Source organism: Alligator sinensis, unplaced genomic scaffold (genome assembly GCF_000455745.1).
Source record: "Alligator sinensis unplaced genomic scaffold, ASM45574v1 scaffold58_2, whole genome shotgun sequence".
NCBI classification, from domain to species: domain Eukaryota; kingdom Metazoa; phylum Chordata; order Crocodylia; family Alligatoridae; genus Alligator; species Alligator sinensis.
Window position 1 is genome coordinate 1,231,889 of NW_005842405.1, and position 9,354 is coordinate 1,241,242.

The 9,354-nt window shown below is 41.8% G+C and overlaps 1 long non-coding RNA gene across 2 annotated transcripts; it reads right to left on the minus strand.

Moving 5' to 3' along the window:
• Positions 1 to 782: 782 nt before the first annotated feature.
• On the minus strand, positions 783 to 8,407 carry LOC102375226. 2 transcript variants are annotated; one of them, XR_324566.1, is made up of 3 exons: positions 8,371 to 8,407; positions 2,255 to 2,388; positions 783 to 846 (listed from the first exon to the last, which is right to left on the minus strand). It is a non-coding gene; the product is annotated as an uncharacterized LOC102375226 (long non-coding RNA). The 2 variants fall into 2 exon arrangements; XR_324567.1 differs by having other exon boundaries at positions 2,255 to 2,385; positions 8,371 to 8,399.
• Between the last annotated feature and the right edge of the window lie 947 nt (positions 8,408 to 9,354).

The following is a 9,354-nucleotide window of genomic DNA, read 5'->3' on the forward strand; positions in this document are numbered from 1 at the left end:
ATGTCTGTGCAGTAGTGACTGGTGTGCATGGTTGACCTAGAGAGATTAGAAAAAGTCATAATTCCTTTAGGCAGAGACCTGGCTTTGAGCAGCTGTGGAGCAGTGGGCAGCATCAAGGGTTGAGCTGCTGCTACCACTGGTAGAGGCAGGGCTGGCAATGCAGAACGTACTATTTTCCAATTCCTTCTCCTGCTCCCCAGATTGGGACCTGAGGCTGGCATCCTGGTTACTCACTCTGTGCTATGCTACTGCCTAGAAGAGTGCTGAAAGGAGCCTACTCAGTAGCTCCTCTTGCTAAAACTTTCAACAGAGCATATAGGCTGCATTGCTCCAACGCATTCAAGCTTCAAGCCAGTGGAGATGGCCACATCCACAACCGGGGACCTCAGTTTGCATATTGAGCAAGCTTTCTGCAGTGCTCCCATTTATGCCCAGCCCTTCCAGGAATGACTGTGCTTCATGCAACATGCCTAGAGGAGATCTTTCTATTGTATTATATCAGCACAGGCCTAATTTGGTATAAAAAGTCCACTGCATTAACAACTATGTATTTTCAGTCATTATAATTTTACTATGCCAACACTTCAATGACAAGCAGAACCTCAGCATTCACTTTGGTGACTGCATCCTGCCAACAGATAGGTTCATATTTTGAGATGCATTTTCCTACTCTACCACCTCCTGTTCATAGATTTTCATAAAGAGTTTAGGATGTGATGTATTGCTTTTAAGCATTGCATCTACAATACAAATTAAATAAATACACATTAGGCATAATGATAATGGCTGGTGTTCCTCTGGGCTCACTCCTTGGCCTTCTGTTATATGGAGTTCACACAGTTCTATCTGTAGATTACAATGACATACAATTAGTGTTACAGAAAAAAATGTTTTGTGCTTACCATCAACATTTTTCAGCCTCTGTTAGTGACAGTGTTTTGCTGAACTAAAGAACTGAATGTCCATAAAACACCTGTGCTTTAAAGCAGTTAAAATTTAGCATTTGTAATGGTTAGCTGCCTACCCATGATAGCTAACTACCTTGAAGAACTTAAATTAAATTACTCTGCCTTTGAAAGACACATTTTGCTCTAAAGACACTATTTGTTGTTCCCATAACAGAAGGTAGTTCTTATTTATTTCTCTTTTTGCTCTAAGACAAAAAAGACACACAAATGAAATTAGAAGTTTGTTTTATGCTTTTCAGTCTGTCTCTGTTTATAGTAAAAGATGTTTTTCTGACATATTTCCTATTATCAGGAACTAATGAAAAGAACTCCAATTAGTGTCATGAATTGTTCATATATTTCTCTCATTTTAAATGTATCTGTATTTCCCATGTTTCTAATTAAAACATTCTGATTAAAGCATGTTTCTACTTTGAAACATCACTTTGTAAAATGGCATTAGGGATTCCATCCTTATTTTCCTCTCAGTGATTTCTGTACAAAATTTATAAGGAAACATTACGCTTTTTCTAGCTCCTAACTGCCAACTTAATACAGGACCAGGACATCAGGAGATGAGTGAGTCATTGTTTTGTCAGTTATTTTCATAATTAAGATTCTTTGATTTGGATTTAATAACATTTTTATGGAAGCACAAGTTGGGAGAAAACAGACATTCTAGCCCATTGCCATGCTCCAAGTGCCCTCAAATGTTGCCGTGACCAAAGGTATAGTCATAGTTCGAGATGCCTTAAATGGAGGGGTGTCTTTTTGCTTGTTGGGTGCCATGGGAATTCCCAAAGTGTGCATACAGGCACCCGCCAAAATGGGTGTGCCAGTGAGATACACACACTGAGAGAATCCCCTGCAGAGGATTCCTGCAGCGCATTTCTGAAGCAAGGGATCTGCATGGGGCTTCCTCCACTTGTGGACATGTACCCCGAGTTGGGGGTGGCATCCAGAGACATTGTCTTTCACGATTTGGCCTCCAAAGTTCCAGCAGAGGCTGAGGGACAGGGCTTCTGGTGACATCTGTAGATGCCAATGAAATAGATCAGTTCCAATGATGACATTTGGTTTTAGCCTTAGAGCTAGCCAATATGAAACACTGAGCTGAGAGGTGTCTGAACTGCTGCTTCTCTGTGGAGTTTAGATATCTGAATCAGGATAGCAAAGTAGGTGCCTTGGTGTTTTCGGGATCCAGGCCTAGAATCCTTTTTTGAATGTAGGCTCCTTACTGATCAGGGCTTGTGTAGTGCTAGTGCTGTCCATCCCTTCTATAATAGCCTACTGGTTAGATCACTCACCCAGCAAGAGAAGATCTCAGTTCTAGATTCTCCTTCCCTTAGGTGGTTCAAACCCACGTTGCTCAATCCTTAGGAGAGTCCCTAACCACCAGGCTGCGTGTGTGATGGGGAAAGGTCTTGCTGAAGCTAGGCTGCTGGAGAGACAAGAGCATTGGAATCAGAAAGGGAGACTGATTCTAAAGTGCAGTGCAGTGGCTGCCACAGCAAATTAACCCCATGTCCTCCCTGAATACCACTTCAATCCTTTTCCCCTGCCTGATCTGCTACTGTACTTTCTGTTCACTGCCCTATCTCCTACTGTGCTGCCTTCCCCCTCCTCTATCTGCTGTGTGCTGCGCAGAGAGGCTGCCGACATTTCTGGCCTGCATGCCACAGGTTGGCCACCCATGGCCTACTGGTTAGGATATTCTGTTGGGCTCTGGTGCCCCTGCCCCCTTTTCTATGCCAATAAATCTTTAATTGTTTTCTGTACCATGGAACATTTCTTAAAAGTAGCATGGGGGAGACTGGTTCTCAGCTCAGAGCAGTTTATGGCCAGGTGATCTGAGGATTCTGTAAGGAGCTGGTAAATGTGGGTGTGAATCCATTCAGACAAAGGAAATCATTGAAGGACCTTTCAGAATCTAGGCCTAAAGTTTCTGGAAGTCTGATCATTCTCAGTCTGAGGTGAGGGTAAATTTATAGGAAGCCTTTCTTCCAAATATTCTGCTGGCAGAGTTCTCAGAGAGCATTATTCTACTTTCTGTGGCTGCCACGACCTCCCATCCTTCCTCTCACCTTGCCCTACTACATTTAATTTTGATGTTTTGCCGACATCTCCAAGCATATATCTTGTCACTGCCACTTTACTCTGCTATAAATTCTGAGATCCAATGCTTTGAAATTATAATTTCATTTTTACTTTCATTTCTTAATTAATATTAACTGAATAATAGGAACACTGGGGTTTTAGAACCTATTTGCTCCAAAATATGCTGTTTTTCAGGCAAAGAACTGGGCGTTTATCCCACCATGTTGATTAGTCTTTGGACTTTATGTGCTCAACCTTAGTGGTGAGAATAGGCTTTAGTGATTAAATGTGGCTTGCATACGTACAGTAGATCATGCTGCTTCTGTGAATAAAATAACTGAAGGAGCCTGCTAACTGTGGAGTTAGATGAGAGGCCTGGAATTGGACTTGAAGCCTTCTTTGGAAGGTACAGTAGTGGAAATAATTGGACCCTGGAAGCACTGTAGGTTCTTGAAGAAAATCAAGGGCACCAGCATGATATAATTTCCCCTAGGCAATTTTTATTTAATCTGTCACTAATCTACTTAGAGAGCTCAAACACCTTATGTAAACGTGTGTCAGTCTCTCAGGTTATGATGAACCCCCTCCAAAGTTTAAGAAAATACTGTTTTTGCATGTTTAAAACACGCAGGCAGATAAGAAAAAAACCTGATATAAAACAACAACTCCAACTGGTAAAACCCCCCTAATTTTGACAGGATATTAATTGTAAAAAATAATTACAAAACATTTCTGAATCCTCCTCTTATTTTGGCACCTTTAGCACTTTCAAACATTTTAGAGCCTATGTTCATCTTTTTATAGAAATATATTGTTTTGCATGTTGAGAGCAAACTTAGAAGCACTCCATTTCTGATACCATACCAGTGATAAACAGCTTTGGATTCAACTGTGTAATAATTTTGTATCATATACAAACTATTGACACCTCACTATTTCTCTTTTACAGATTATTTATCAGCATGTTGAACTACACATATCCCAGCACAAACCCTTGCTCCTCTCTCACCTCCACTGTTTACCTTCTTCCATTGTGGAAAATGACCATTTAGTCATACCTTCTTTCTTTGTTGATCTTTTTACCAATTTTTTGAATCCATGCCAGTATTTTCTTTCTGATCCAGAGGCATAACCACATAGTTCTGTGCCGTGGGTGGTGGCACATGGAGTGGTGTCCAAGAGAGCAGTGACAGCAGCTATTTTTGGGCATTCCCCTGAGTTGGTCCACATGGCTAGTGTCCCCCTTAGTTATGCTCCTGCTCTGATCCCAGGACAGCTTAGTTTTTTTAAGAGCCTTCGGTAAAGAACTTTGCCCATAGCTAACTAACTTATATCAACTGGACCCCCTTTGTCCACATGCTTGTTTATACCTTCGAATAGCTCAAGCAGATTGCTGAGATATGATTCCTTTCTACAAAAGTCATGACTCCTTCTCAGTATATCATATTTATCCTATGTGATACAATTCTTCATTATTGATGGATTCTATCAATTTTATGAAAACAGAAATTATACTTATCAATGTGAATTTTAGTTTTATACCCTTCAGGATGCAGGGTTGGTAGCCTAAGGACAGGCTTCATTTTTTTTTAAGTTTTATTTTTTTTTCAGGGAAATAAAGAAAGGTAAGAAAATGCATATAGCAGTACAACAGAAATAAGACCAATCAGTACCCACTAGGCAGGATTTCTGTGAGGATTACTTTAAACGTCTGCAAAAATAGTCTCTTTCCTAGTCTAAAGGGCAGTTTTATAGGTGTTCTGAGAGTGGGGAGAAAAGGGGCGCTTTAATTAGGGTGGCTCCGAAAGCCGCTCTAATTAAAGCACCCAGAGCATCTCATGTATCAGTGTCCTCATGCTTCAAAATGGTGGTGGGGGTATTTCATCTAAAGCTTATTGAATGAGTTTTAGTTAATGTGGTCTCACCACCATTTTGAAGTGGAAGGACACTGATACATGAGACATGGAAGCTGGCTGGTAATTATCACGCTGCAGCAGACTCGATTAATTGAGTCTGTCCCAATGTGCTGTAATTACAGTGCATTGGAGCAGCCTCCCATCTCATATATAGGCACCCTTTATTAATACTTAGGAGACTATGTTAAGGAGTAATTTAAGATAGGCACAGATCCAAAATAGGAGCCAAGATAACTGTGTTAAGAGACAGGCTGGGCTGTGAAGTTTCATTTGACACAGGAATTCATTTATCTTATCCTACAAAGGGGGTATCCGATATACTGGGATATTTATTTTCAATCAGCAGGTTCAGCCTTAGCTCATTAACCTCTGTAATGTACTCTGTAGATATGAGATATCACCTAGCAACCTCAATGGAGGGGAAAGGTAATCCTTATTAACTAAACATGTTAATTATGTGTCTCAAAAGGGCTTTAATGCTATAATGCACTGTATAAATGTTATTGTGATGTCAACCTAGGGCCAGATCCTCCACTGGAATAAATCAGTGTATTCCCATCGAAACATTAGGTGTACACCAGGGATCTCAAACTCAGCATACCCGGCAGCAGCAGGGCAAGCAGTGACAATGATGGGACAAACTGCAGCATCAGGGCAAATGGAACTAGTGGTGCTGTATAGATACAGCAGCTGCTTGCCCCCTTCTGTTGGACTCCATAGCCCTTGATTCTGTAACAGGCCCTGCCCCTCTCCACCCCCCAGCTTACTAATTCCATGGGTACACCAGGAGTCCTGTGGGCCAGAGGAAATGGCTCCACAGGCCAGATATGGTCCCCAGGTTGTAGATCTGCTACCTCATTTTTTATCACCAGATATGGCCCTCAGGCTGTATATTTGCTACCCCAGCTGCACACCACTTTTTATCACAGAAGACAGTCCCCCCGATTTCAGGAGTCCTGTTTTAAGGACTACTGAAGCCAGTGGGAGTCTCTCTCTTGACTGCAATAGGCTTTTATGCATCATTTCCCCTAGACCTCAGACATATCACAGCTTTCCATGATCTTCAGACAATGTTTGAACAGGCCTTTATCCTACTGTTATGTATTAAACTACTTCAGCATAACAATATGAGGCCAGTGACACCAGCATAATGAATTAAATAGTGAGTCAAATCTCAAGCTGAGACTTACTATCATGGCTATTTCCCCAGAATCAGAATTGCTCTCATTTTTTTCAAGTTAGTAATATCTGGACTTTTTCCCTTATTATTATTTAAATCTAATAGCTGATTTGGGGTAATCTAATTAGTATCTTTGCTGTTATGATATTTGAATAGAAAAAAAGAGTAATATAAAACTAAGCAGTGTAACAGGAAAGCACAGAGAGTTGGAAAACTGCTATACATGAAGTCCTAACTTGCTTCAGAAGTTTTTTTAAAGTACAAATCCTTGGCTGGAAAGCAAGCATTATAAAACAAATTGTAGGTAGTGTCTAAACTGTAAATAGCACTTCAAGTTTTTCTTCTTGAAGTGCTGCCTTCTCCCATACATCTGTAATTATTTAGAATTGTTATTTGGAACTGTGTGACACTGCCCTTGATTTACTCACCATTTTCTCTTTAGTGGCAAAGGGAAATCTGTATATCGGAACATTTAGCTTTAGTAAATCACCTGAAAATGGCAATGGATCATTTTGTATCCTGTTTGTCCTATAAACTAATTGCCTCCTTGATTTTTAACAGGGAACTTCCACCCAGGTGAGCTACCTGCCAGTCTTCCTATCTATATTTTTTTATGTTAAGTGCTTCATTAATGATGATTAATTATGTTAGAGATTGAAATAAGTAATTGCTTGCACTTTTTGTCTCTCAGAGATTTTGTTTACCAGTGCTTCTGGTACGCATTAAAATGTAGATCTATGTAAAGTTAAACATTTCAAGTGGAAGGAATAGCTCCATTTTCTTTTTTAAGAATATATATATATATATATATATATATATATATATATGGGGTTTTTTTGGTCCCAGCTGTTTATTACACTACAGGAATGTAAAGAAGTGTAATTCTGGTGTGTCTACAGGCAACATTTGAGTGACATAATTGAACTGTGGTGCTGAGACTGTTGTAATTACATTAATTTTAATTATATACAGTACATTTTAATTACAGAGTCTGAGACAGAGTGACTCCCATCTATTAAGATCCTCTGTGATTCATTTGCATAATGGGCCCCTATTTCTGAGTGCAGTGTTACACTTCTTGATGGCTTCATTATCTGTGAAAGGTGAAATTTCTAATTCATTTTCATTTGTGTTTTCAGCAAGCATGTTTGAAAGAAACTTTCTTCCTTACACAGAAAATGTGCACATTAAAACCTGATTTTAAAATTAGAAAAAGACATATTTTATACCGTTCCCCACTGAGGAAGGTAGGCATAAGACTAATTTGAAGAACCCAAAGATAATCAACCTTGGGGATTCTGGGGTGGTTCCATGTGGTGCAAACACTTGAACTAACTCATTTGCACAGAGTATGAATAAGATCCAACCTATGTACACCATATAAATATCTACATTAAACATGAATGGGACCAAGTTGAGTCATACACAGGTTATTTCTGCTGTGAGAACAGAAGGATCTATAAAAATATATAAGACAGCTATATGTAGTGGTATGCCAGGATTAAAACACACGCTTTCTCCTATCCCATCAGGCAACTTTGAATTATATTATACCAATATTTTAGTTCCTTATTATGCCTCTATCAGAAGATCAATAATCCAGCTTTAGAGTCTAGTCCACATGGAAGAACACTAACAAAAGGCACAAGAGCTTTACTACCATCCCGACCAGCAGTTACCATTAATGCATTTTGACATGTGTGATACCACTAGTAATACATTAGCTCAGTGGTGCTCAGCCTTCCAGCCCTGCATGCCAGATGAGTGACATGGGACTGGCTGGATCCCAACTTCCTTACACATTCTGCTACTTTTCTTTCTAATTCCTGTCCAGTGCTCCCTGCCTGATCTGCTGTTCTGCTTTCTGCTCCCGGCCTTATCTGCCTCTGTTTTCCCTGCTCCCTTCTGGATCTGCCATATGCCACACAGAGGCTACCTGTGACACATGTAGCATGCATACTATGGGTTGGCCACTTCTGGGCTAGTGGAATCTACTGACCCCAGCTAGGTCACTAGGCTTTTTATACAATGCACGAGGATAACTAGGGCCCAAATCCTATTTTATCTCTAAGGTGAAGGGCCTAAATAATATTTCCCAGACTATTCCACCCTAGTTAAGGCCATGAAAAATGTTAATGGAAAAAGTAGGGGCTCCTCTTCTGTCTGACTGTTTTTGTGAAGACTTTAATCTTGAAGACTGATGTAGCAGGATTAAAAAAAATGGACCCACCTGAAAAAATGAGAAGGGCTGTCCTGCAGAGAGACAGAGTTTGTCCCAACGGGGACACTGTAGGCTCTGAGGGCAAGTGAAGCTGTTTGGAGGCAGCCCTATTGGAAGTGGGAGGGGTGATGTAACCCCGGCAAAGTTTTGAAATAGGGCTGTTAGCAAAAGCCTGGGAAGGGCCCTGGCCTGGGATTGGTTGAGAGGCTTGGATAAAAGTGGGGAGCAGTTTTCCCACCAGGGGGAGAACAAAAGAGAGAGAGAGAGGGGCTGAGGATCAGGCTGGAGAGAGGATCTCAACACAGTGGTCCCTTGGGGAGCCCTGCAGAAGCAGCAGCAGAGGCTACACCGGGAGTGATACATTATCCAGTTCCTCTCTCCGGCCCGGAGCACTGTGGTGGCAGGACCAGAGAGGGGCTGCTTGTGTGGAGACTCTGAGCTTGGGAAGACCCACCTGCACCCCGGTGTGGCTGGGTGAGCACAGCAGAGACAGGGGGAGACTGCTGGAAACTGTCCTGTTTTCCCTGGTGGGTGAGGGGCCCCGGGGCAGGCAAGGCCCAAGGAGGGCTGTGTTTGCCAGGGCTGTGAGGCTGCGTGGGTCAGGAAAGCTGCTACAGCCTGCAGCCCAGACACTGCTCCCTGCTGAGCCAGAGAAGGGGGGTCAGAGGCAGGGGGAGGCTGTCTTCCAGGGACTGCAGAGGAGGAGCCTCCACCTGCTGCCTGGAGACCTCTGGAGCACGGAGAGGGACACCAGCACCAGGGAGCGCCCAGAGACCCTGCGCAGGGACACAGACAGTTCCGCTCCCTGAGACACCCCACCAGGGGCAGTGCACACAGGATCCCCAGTACACCATGTGCAAGTGAGAGACTGTGTAAATAAGTTCTTGAGGGTTTATTAATTGGTATATCAATGTGTTTATGTATTGGTTACTTGTTATTTTGTAAACAATTACATCTTGTAAATAGTTTTATAACTGTCTGCGAGGGTGCTTG